The sequence below is a fragment of the Jaculus jaculus genome, chromosome 9 (genome assembly GCF_020740685.1).
Source record: "Jaculus jaculus isolate mJacJac1 chromosome 9, mJacJac1.mat.Y.cur, whole genome shotgun sequence".
Taxonomy (NCBI): domain Eukaryota; kingdom Metazoa; phylum Chordata; class Mammalia; order Rodentia; family Dipodidae; genus Jaculus; species Jaculus jaculus.
The window spans coordinates 74,471,088-74,480,956 of record NC_059110.1 but is presented as its reverse complement, the minus strand read 5'-3'; the positions used below and the strand labels follow the sequence as shown (position 1 = coordinate 74,480,956).

General features: G+C 42.4%; 1 pseudogene; it reads right to left on the bottom strand.

Moving 5' to 3' along the window:
- Nucleotides 1–3,718: 3,718 nt before the first annotated feature.
- Nucleotides 3,719–3,861, bottom strand: LOC123463626 (annotated as a pseudogene).
- Nucleotides 3,862–9,869: the final 6,008 nt, after the last annotated feature.

Here is a 9,869-nt window from a genome sequence, read left to right as displayed (position 1 = left end):
CTCACCCTAGATGCACATTTGGGCTATTCTATGGCTCTTCTGATCACGAAAAGAATATCTTATAATCAACCTGAGTAAGATTCAAAGATTAGAGCCTCTAGTCCAATGTGTTATTTACTATCTCTTGCTGCTCTTTTCCACCTGCTGTGGCAGAGGTAATGTACAGCTTCTGTTCGTGCCATGCTTTCTCCTGCCATCATGAAGCTTCCCCTCAAAACTGTAAAGCAAAGTAAAAGCTTTTCTCCCACCAGCTGCTTTTCGTTGGGTACTTTGTCCGAGAAAGGGAAGGCAACTGCAACATTATACATATTTGTTTTCAAGAAAAGATGTCTCCCTCCCTCCCCTAGGTACAGACTGGCTGGCTGCCATGTGCTATGCCCTTAGGATTGGAGCAAGAGGAAGGAGGCAAATGGGGCAGAGATCTTGCTTGACTGCCCTAAGCGTGATGTGTCACTCACTGGTCCTGGACGTCAGTTACATGGATTGTTCATTCATTGTTATATCCTTTCTAAAATAAACTAAAAAAAATTATTTGTGAGGAGGGAGGGAGGGAAAGAGAGAGAGAGAGAGAGAGAGAGAGAGAGAGAGAGAGAGAGAGAGAGAGAGAGAATGAATGAGCATACAAAGGCCTCTTGCCACTGCAAATAAACTCCAGACCTGTATGCCAGTTTCTGCATCTGGCTTTGCATGTGTACTGGGGAACCCAGGTCATCAGGCTTGGCAATCAAGTACCTTTAACTGCTGAACATCTCCTTAGTCCTTCCTCTTTCCATCCTTCTTGTGGCAGCTCTCTTGGCCTGAGCAGGGCCTCATGTTTGGAAGACCAGTAAGGTCTCACCACAGCTCCATCCTTGAGCAGCTCTGTTGACAGTCCTGATAGCCCTTAATCAAGAGCCTTCCTTACCATTGGCTGTTGGCCTTATGACACATATATCCATTCCTCTATTGTTGGGTGGTAGTGAGAGGGACTCAGCTTTGTAGGCAGTTAGGGTACCTGGGCCCCTGAAAGTATCCTTGTAGTCTTTACTTCGCTAGAGATCAAAGTATGATCTGTCTTCTTATCTCTTTCCTAGATCTCGTTTTTCCACAAACAACCTGAGCCCCTCCTGGGAAGGAGGTCTTCTTTCCTAGGATTTAGTCCTAACATTGTGGCTGGTCAAGTTCAGCCCCCAGAACTTGGAGTCATGGCTAACCTCTTCCTAAGACAGCTCCTAGCCCAGACCAATTGGCTGGCTCTCTGGTTCACTTGAACCAGAAGGTAGGACCCATCCCTATAAGGTTATAAATATGTTTATGAAGGGAGGGCAGGGTCTCTTGGCTGCCTGACCTTTCCTGAACCTCCAGCTTCTGGTGAGTTTCTCCTTGTCTCTGCCTAGATGGGCTGAGATGAGGAGAATACCCCTTGATCCCTACTTTCCACATGGACTCTCTACCTTCTCCTGCCCTCTACATAGTAGGAGCTCTTTTTACTTTCTTCTCTTTCCTCTCAAATTCTCTTTTTCTGCTTCTTCCAGGCCCACCATATGGGCTCTCAAACCATGTGGATGTAGTCATTTTCCTTCCCTTGGTTCTGTCTTTCCCCTAATATAATAATTTAATAGTTGTCATTCTCCGTTTGGTTTGCCCAATTTTTTTTGGTTAAACGCAAATGTGAACCCAGGATTTGAGGTTTAAGGACTATTCCTGAACCCCTAACATCCTGTTTCAGTAGAGTTAGTTGTTTTCAAGGTCTTTCTACTCTAAGGAATGGTAATGTTAGGAATGAGGGTAAATTAGTCCCTCTTTTACAGGTAATCAGTGTAAAACGCCCAAAAAGAATATTTAATGACCAGTCGAGAGAACAAACTCCAGGGACCGACCGCCAGCCCTTGTGCCCTTGTTTCTTTTTGATTAAGAGACCCCCATAAACATTTAAAATAGCCAATCCACTTCACCCTGACCTCATGCCTAACATATGTCTCTAAGGGTAGAACTCCCCATCCATACTCACGGTAACCAATATAACCCACCCTGGCCTGATGCCTAATTTACAACCCCCAGGGGTGCATCCCCCCCCTTGGCCTGATGCCTAATTTACAACCCTGAGAGTATAAGACCCTCTGGGCTAGCCACCAAGTGGGTTGTCTGCAGAGAACCTATTCCAACTGGGAGCTTTCTGCTTCACTTTCTAAAAGGAAAGCTTTGTTTAACTTGCCCTTCTGCTTTGTCTGCACCTGTCAATTCTTCGCAGGTCTGAAGACAAAGGACTCTAGAAAAGTGTCCTTCACATTCTTAAAACCTGCAACAGTAAGGTTAACTGTATATAACTATTTTGCCATATTTAATGTGTGACTCTAGAAATTTCTAGACTTCTTTTTACACAATAGCATAGATTCCTACTTTAAGTTATTTTAGTATGATCTTAAGACTATGAATTGATTTCTCCAATTGTTAAAATTGCATTCTAACAAGGATGAATGGCTTTGATCGATTCAAGTTTTATTTCAGGCATCTGTGAGTACACTGAGTGATAGCCATGTGGCAACCACCTGTCCTACACATTACATTTTAGGTGGGAGCTCTTTATAAATCAAGATTGCTTCATCTGGCATACTCACTCTCTCAGGACTAGACTTGGCTCAATTGTTCTGTGGGACAAGAGAAAAACACAGTGTTTGATACTGAATTTAACCCTCTTCCTTTAAGGAAGAAAGCTAGTTAGGGTAGGAAGCAGACACTGGTGAAGAACTGTGTATGGACTTACAAAGATGAAGGGGGCTGACTGCATGGCTCAGGTCTTCAGGAAGTCTTCCTCAGTGAAGTGAGACCTCCAGCCAGCAAATGCTTCAGTCCAGGACCCTTAGCTTCATGGCTTACTGTTCTCATTTCCACATCATAGATACCTCCTACTTCTCAGTTTGTAATGGAGTTTTAGGAATAGTCCTTGAACCCCAAATCCTGGGTTTACGTCTGTTTTTAACCAATGAATTGGATAAGCCAGATTGAGAAGGCTAATTTATAAAATGTTATTTTATTTTATTCAGGAATACAGGAGGGAGAGGAAGAGTCCACAAACCGAGAAGGGGGATGGGTATACCTGCGTGGCTCATGAGCCCATATGGGAGAATAAACATGAGCCTTGGGACATTAAAGGGATTTAGAGAGAAAAGAGAAGAATGTACAGAGAGCTCCTGCCCTATAGGAGGCAGGAGGGGTAGAGCCAAGGAGTACCAGGACAGGAAGCTGGAGTTCAGGAGAGATGAACAGCCAGCAAGGAGGCCTTGCCAATCTGGGAAGGATCTGTATATGACCTCATGGTAGTGGGCCTCACCTTCTAGCTCAGGTGAACCAGATTGGGGTAGGCTCAAGAAGAGTCTGGCCATGAAGCCAAATTTTAAGGCTAAGATTAATTAAGCACAATGCCAGGATCAGATTTAAATTCTAGGAAAGGGGACCTCCCCCCTCAAGAGAAGCTCAGGTTGTTTGTGGCAAAACAGATCTAGGTAACTCCTGTAGTAAAGAAATAAGGAGAGATCCTTCTCTTGATCTCTAGTAAAGTAGAGATTGCAAGGGCAGACTTAATACATTTCTGCTTTCTTTACTTTTGGGGCCCAGTCACCCTAAACTGTCTAACAAAGCTACCTGACTCCTTCTCAGTTTGCTTTGTGGTATTGGCAGTGGTAAGGGTTTAGGTCATGTTCCTTTCACTGAACTTTAAAAATTTTTATTTTTCTTCTTTCAAATGCAGTCCTCCACTACCACAAATTATGCATGTGAGTTTCCCGCATTTGCAGGGGTCAGCACATCTGGAGTGCAATGGCTAAGCCTCGCCCTGGGAAAACCACCTTTGTGATCAGGCTATTTCTCTTGCCAGGTAAGTATCATCGAACTTTTTATTGAGCCAAGTACTTATTGAGTTAGTGATAAGCAAATATGAATAAAATGGTACTTCCACTAACAGCTCTGATCTGGCTGAAGAGAAAAGTAAATAGAGCTCTGTCTAACACAAAGCAGAATTCAACTCCTACCAAACAGAGGTGACAGCTAAGGCTCAGAAGACACAGTGGTGAAATTGGCTGGTGAATGAAGGAAGTCTTTCAGAAGAGTTGATAGAACTACTTTGTTTGTACTATGTGATATTTCTTTATTTTAAAAAATTTATTTTTATTTATTTGAGAGTTACAGGCAGAGAAAGAAAGAGGCAGATAGGGAATGGGTGTGCCAGGGCTTCCAGCCACTGCAAATGAACTCCAGATGCATGTGCCCCCTTATGCATCTGGCTAATGTGGGTCCTGGAAAATACAGCCTTGAACCAGGGTCCTTAGGCTTCACAGGCAAGTGCTTAACCACTAAGCCATCTCTATAGCCCAGCATGTGATATTTCTAAAGGTAAAGCAAGCCTTCCAGTTTGAGGAAAACAGCTTGAGGAAAGGCAACCATTATACAATGTATATTTGATGAACAGTAGGTAGCGAGTTAGGATATCAATACAGTTTGTGTGTAGAGTTGTGTCACCCAATGCCATGCCCACTAGCTATCTGTTTGCTGTTGAGCCCCTGAAATACAAATGTAAAGCACACACCACTTTAACTAACTTGGCAGGGAGGGGAGAGGGCGCCTTTCAGGTTTGCAAAACTCCTCAGGGTTTTCCTGTGAGGCCCTTCCCACCACACATTCTGTAGGTCACAGCCTTCCTCTGCTGATTCATTCAGTGTGCCTCCCGATTCTTCGACCTCCTCTGGCATCACTATGTCTGCCTCAGGGGAAGGCATTCTTGCATATGTCAGGATCCCTCAGTGAGGATCACCCTGAGTGTTACCAATGTAGAAGATGTGCAGCTGTTTCCCTGCATCCTCATCCTCAGCTATTCCCCGTGTTCTCACCCCCCAGCTCTTCTGGACCCTGAACTCAACTCCATGGCTGGGAGAAGCAGCTGGATAGCTCCCCATTATGACCAGGTCAGTGCCTATAATATAAGGCCTTTACAAATTGAATGTGATTAAGTTCAGGCATCAATAGATACCAGTGTGTGGAGCTAAAAATATACCAAGCAGAGGACGCTTCAAAGACTTCCTGGAAGGAAGAGGGAATGGAGGTTACAGAGGGCAGTGAGGATTCCTCATGGCCTCATGAATGCCCTCAGGAATTCTCAAATTGCCAGGAATGTCATTGAGTGCTGTGCCCTGCTGTCTTGAACAGAGGCAGAACCAGAGGTCAGGAGCACAATAGTCTTCAGTGTTCAGAACAGACGTGGTGGGAGAAGGCTTGTGGCTGTGCTTGCCCCTGAGCTCTGAGGTAGGCAGAGGGCCACCCCACCAAGAAATACAGAGCAGCACTTCCCCTCTGCAAACACAGGCTGTCAGGTTTGGCTTGCACTTCTCCTGGCCTGGTACCATTTTCCTTTCACCCCATCATGTCAAGTTCAAGATCTCTAAACCACTCAAAACTTTCCTCACAAAAACTATATAGACTCTTGGCTATTCTTTTGGCAATGACAGTCATAAAGCCTTAAAATATTGAGACTCATGTTGCATTTTTTCCCTTTGTCCCACACATTTTAGTTCCCAAATCTAGAATGGTCCTTTCTTTTTTAAAATTTATTTGTTTATTTGCAAGTAGAGAAATATAGGCAGAGAGTGACAGAAAGGAAGTATGGGTGTATCAGGGCCTCTAGCCACTGAAAATGAACTCCGGATACATGTGCCACCTTGTGCATCTGGCTTAACGTGGGTACTCAGGAATTGACTCTGGGTCATTAGGCTTTGTAGGCAAGCACCTTAAATGTTGAGGAGGTAAGAAGTGATGTCTTTCAAGTGGTAATTATACTTTTACATGATTGTGACCCATGTCTATATGGTGTGTCCACAGTTAGAGGGTGCTGTCCAATATAGATAAGTGACCATATTCTTGTTTGGTATGTTGTAATCTATTCGTCACAAGTTACATAAAAATCAGAAATGTTGATTGTAAAAAATCATCTTCCCTTGTAACATTGGTTTTAGGAACTCAAGCTAAGTAGCTGATCTAGAACAACGTGTAAAGAATGGACCATTGGAGGAAATAAGGCTGAAACTAGGAAAAACAAATCCTTAAGCTGCTGCTTCTGCACGTAATTCTAAGTATTCCTTACTGCTAGGAAATATTCAGGAGGCATGATGATAAGATGTGACAATGAAACTGATTTGGGGGGACACAAAATAGATTTTTTTCTTTTAACATTTTAAACATGAGAAATAGTAATGAGTCATGGTGATAATAGAGTGAGTTTGCTTGAAAGTCAACATGTTCCCAATGAAACTGTGGTGGAAAGGAAGCTCATTCTTTCCAGTTCTGTTGCTCCACACACCTTTGGAGAAGCAACTAATTCACTTTTGTATTTGAAGTCCAGACGTGACAACTTACACTTAATTTTTTAAAATTACCTCTTTGGTGAGGCTCTAGTGAGATACAAGAAAGTGAATTGCTATAGTACCCAATCATAATGCATGACCAACTGAAAACAATCAGTAATTTGACATTATTATAATAAATATTGTTGTAATAGCCACAGTAATATTTTGCTATTAGTTACCTAATATTTTTTAAATGTGCCCTTTAGACATTATTTAAAATTAAAGACTATGAGGTATATAATGGAAGTTTTATATAACTCTTTTTTGAATTTTCAAGTTATTATCCAAGTGGTTTTGAAGCTCAACTATTGTTGTTGTTTTTGAAACCTTAAAAGTAAAGTTACCTGGCTGTGGTGGCACATGCCTTTAATCCCAGCACTCAGGAAGCAGAGGTAGGAGGATCACCATGAATTTGAGGCCACCCTGAGACTACATAGTGAATTCCAGGTCAGCCTGGGCTAGAGTGAGACCCTACTTTGCAACAACAACAACAACAACAACAACAAAAAGACATTTTTTGACCTTTTAGGATATTGTTTTGAATTTACTTATCAGAGTGAGCCTCAGAGGCATGAGTTTTCTGTCCTCCTCTTAGCCTCATATTAAAAGCGTTATAGTCCTCGCTGGGAGTGGTGGAGCATACCTTTAATTCTGGCACTCGGGAGGCAGAGGTAGGAGGATCACCGTGAGTTTGAGGTCACTCTGAGACTACATAGTGAATTCCAGGTCAGCCTGAGCTAGAGTGAGAACCTACCTCGAAAAACAAAACAAAACAAAACAAAACAAAACAAAAAGCCATACAGTCCTTTGTTTCAATGTGAAATAGAAAAAAAATATGATTTTTGTCACAAAGAAAGAATGACAAGGTCCGATTTTAAAAGCTTTAGGGGGATTAGATTGTCATAAGTGAATGTTTACTTGTATTCTATTCAACTGAACAGTCCAATTATGTTGGTTTTAGAGTCTTCAATGCATACTTTAGGGAAGCTACTCTTTTAGGTAAGAATTGGTCTGAGTTTTTATTTTATTTATTTATTTTTAATTTTTTAATTCATTTTTATTTATTTGAGAGCAACAGACAGAGAGAAAGAGGCAGATGGAGAGAGAGAGAGAGAGAGAGAGAGAGGATGGGCATGCCAGGGCATCCAGCCACTGCAAATGAACTCTAGACTCATGTGCCCCCTTGTGCATCTGGCTAACGTGGGACCTGGGGAACTGAGCCTTAAACTGGGGTCCTTAGGCTTCACAGGCAAGCATTTAACCACTAAGCCATCTCTTCGCCCTTGTCTGAGTTTTTAAAGAGCAACAAAATTTTTAAATGAATAACATAGTTAAATATTTCCCCAAATTAACCCAGATCATAACTGAAACCAACTGCAGGCTATTTGTGGCCTTGGTGCAGAAGATGCTAAATGCATCTCTCTGCATAAATGCATCAACGAGGAAAAAAATACATGGTAGTTATTGTTAAGCTTACACTTAATTCTACACAAAGAGGGTGGAAATAAATATAGATAGTGACCAATGGTATAGCTCATGTTAAGTCAACACACTCCAATTCACAGAGGCTACTTCAAAGTATCCACAGCTGGTTACAGAAGAAGTAAGTTAGTAAGCAGAAGACTCCTACAACTGTACTCCCAGGATCTGCACAGTGAGAACCTCCCTGCACAGCACACCAGGTCAGACACTTGTTAATGCCACAGAGGGCTATGGACAGGCTGGGGCAGCCAATTGCACAGGTGTTTGGGTCATACACAGAACTTGCATTGAGATGCAGATACTTAATGCAGATGAGGGGATCTTTGCAAGGGGAACCTGTATATACCAATGACCAAGGCATACAGGGGTCTTTGGTTATGTGCTGTTATGGAAGAATTTTGCTGAGAATGAGATGTTATGAGGTCACAATCCATTTTGTTCATGAGAGAATAAAATGAAAAGTCTCATTAACGAGACCCTCCAAGTCAGGATGTAGAGATATCAAGGTGTTAACAGAGCTGGAAGCCTCCTCTCTCTGCCCTCTGGCTGTCATATTGCTGGAAAGTGCTATGTGGGCTGCTGGGGGAGAAAAGGCATCAACAGTCTTACCTTGCTATCAGCCTGCTGAGCTACACAACTGGAAACCTTAGGTAAAGTGTGCCCACTGTACTAGTGGCATGACTGTTAGGAAGGTAAGCAACCTCTCTCTGACTGGATTTAAGCAGCCTGCTCAACAGGAAGGCATTCATGATAGGTACTGAAACCCTAGTGAAAAGCCCACAGTTGGGAAGGTCATGGGGGAAACTACTACTGTTTGACTAACTGAATATATTATGCTTATCAAATTGCTCTCTAAGTATTTAAGTTTATGTCCATAGATTAGTGATATTCTCACCTTCAGTCAGAAAAGCTTCTTTTCTTCTAGGAAGACTCAAAACTCAAAGTGCTGAGAAGTGACAGCATAATGTGTATCTCCAAAAAGACATGTTTATCACACAGCAAGACAGTGTTGCGGAAGAGGACAGGGAAAGGCAGTAAGAACAGAGGTTAAGGAGGGGTACTTTGAGATGTAGTCTTCTAAACACAAAGTGGCCATTGCATTCATGACCCCACAGTGACTGTTTTTCCTGCACAATAATGGGTCCATTAACAAGAAAAGAAAAAAAAAATCAAACTGAAAGAAATAATCAGTAAAGGAGTTATGTGGAAGTGATATGAGGGAGGGGAACAAATAATAATGGGAAGAGATTATGATCAAAATACATTATGTACATGCTAGAGAGAGAGACTCCCAAGTCAACTTCCCAAAACTCTGAAGCCTGCCATAATTGGATGGGGGTGCTGTGTAGTAGAAGCTTACACCTAATTTTTTTTTGTTTGTTTGTTTGTTTTGGTTTTTCAAGGTAGGGTCTCACTCTAGCCCAGGCTGACCTGGAATTCACTATGTAGTCTCAGGGTGGCCTCAAACTTATGGCGATCCTCCTACCTCTGCCTCCCAAGTGCTGGGATTAAAGGCATGCACCGCCACGCCCAGCTTACACCCAACTTTTTGATGTATGTACTTCTTTTCCTAAATCAACCATCAGTTAAGTAAGTTCAGTGCAGGCCATGAATGTGAGAGAAAACCTCCTAAAGAGAGAGCTAACACAAAGACTCGGGTGCAGAACACGGAAGACTCTTCTGCACTCCCATGCTCTGCCTGAGTTCTACTCTGACTGGACAGTATCGGTGTTCAACAGAAAAAAGTCTGTTTTGATTGGGTGAGACTGGTCAAGTAATGGTCATTCTTTTGAATGTCTTATCAGTTGGAATTCTGAAATTCCCTTTAGTCCTCAGCCTTTATAGACTGCCTAGAAAGTTGACTCAGCTGTAATTTTCTGGAGAGTTAAAGGAGAGAGATGGCCATACATTTTAGAGTCAAAGATACACTTTAATCAACCTTCTTTTCAAAGGAAACTGTTTTCCTTAGGCCAATACCAAAGACAAGGGCCAGAGAGAGAAGACAGCCTATTGGGA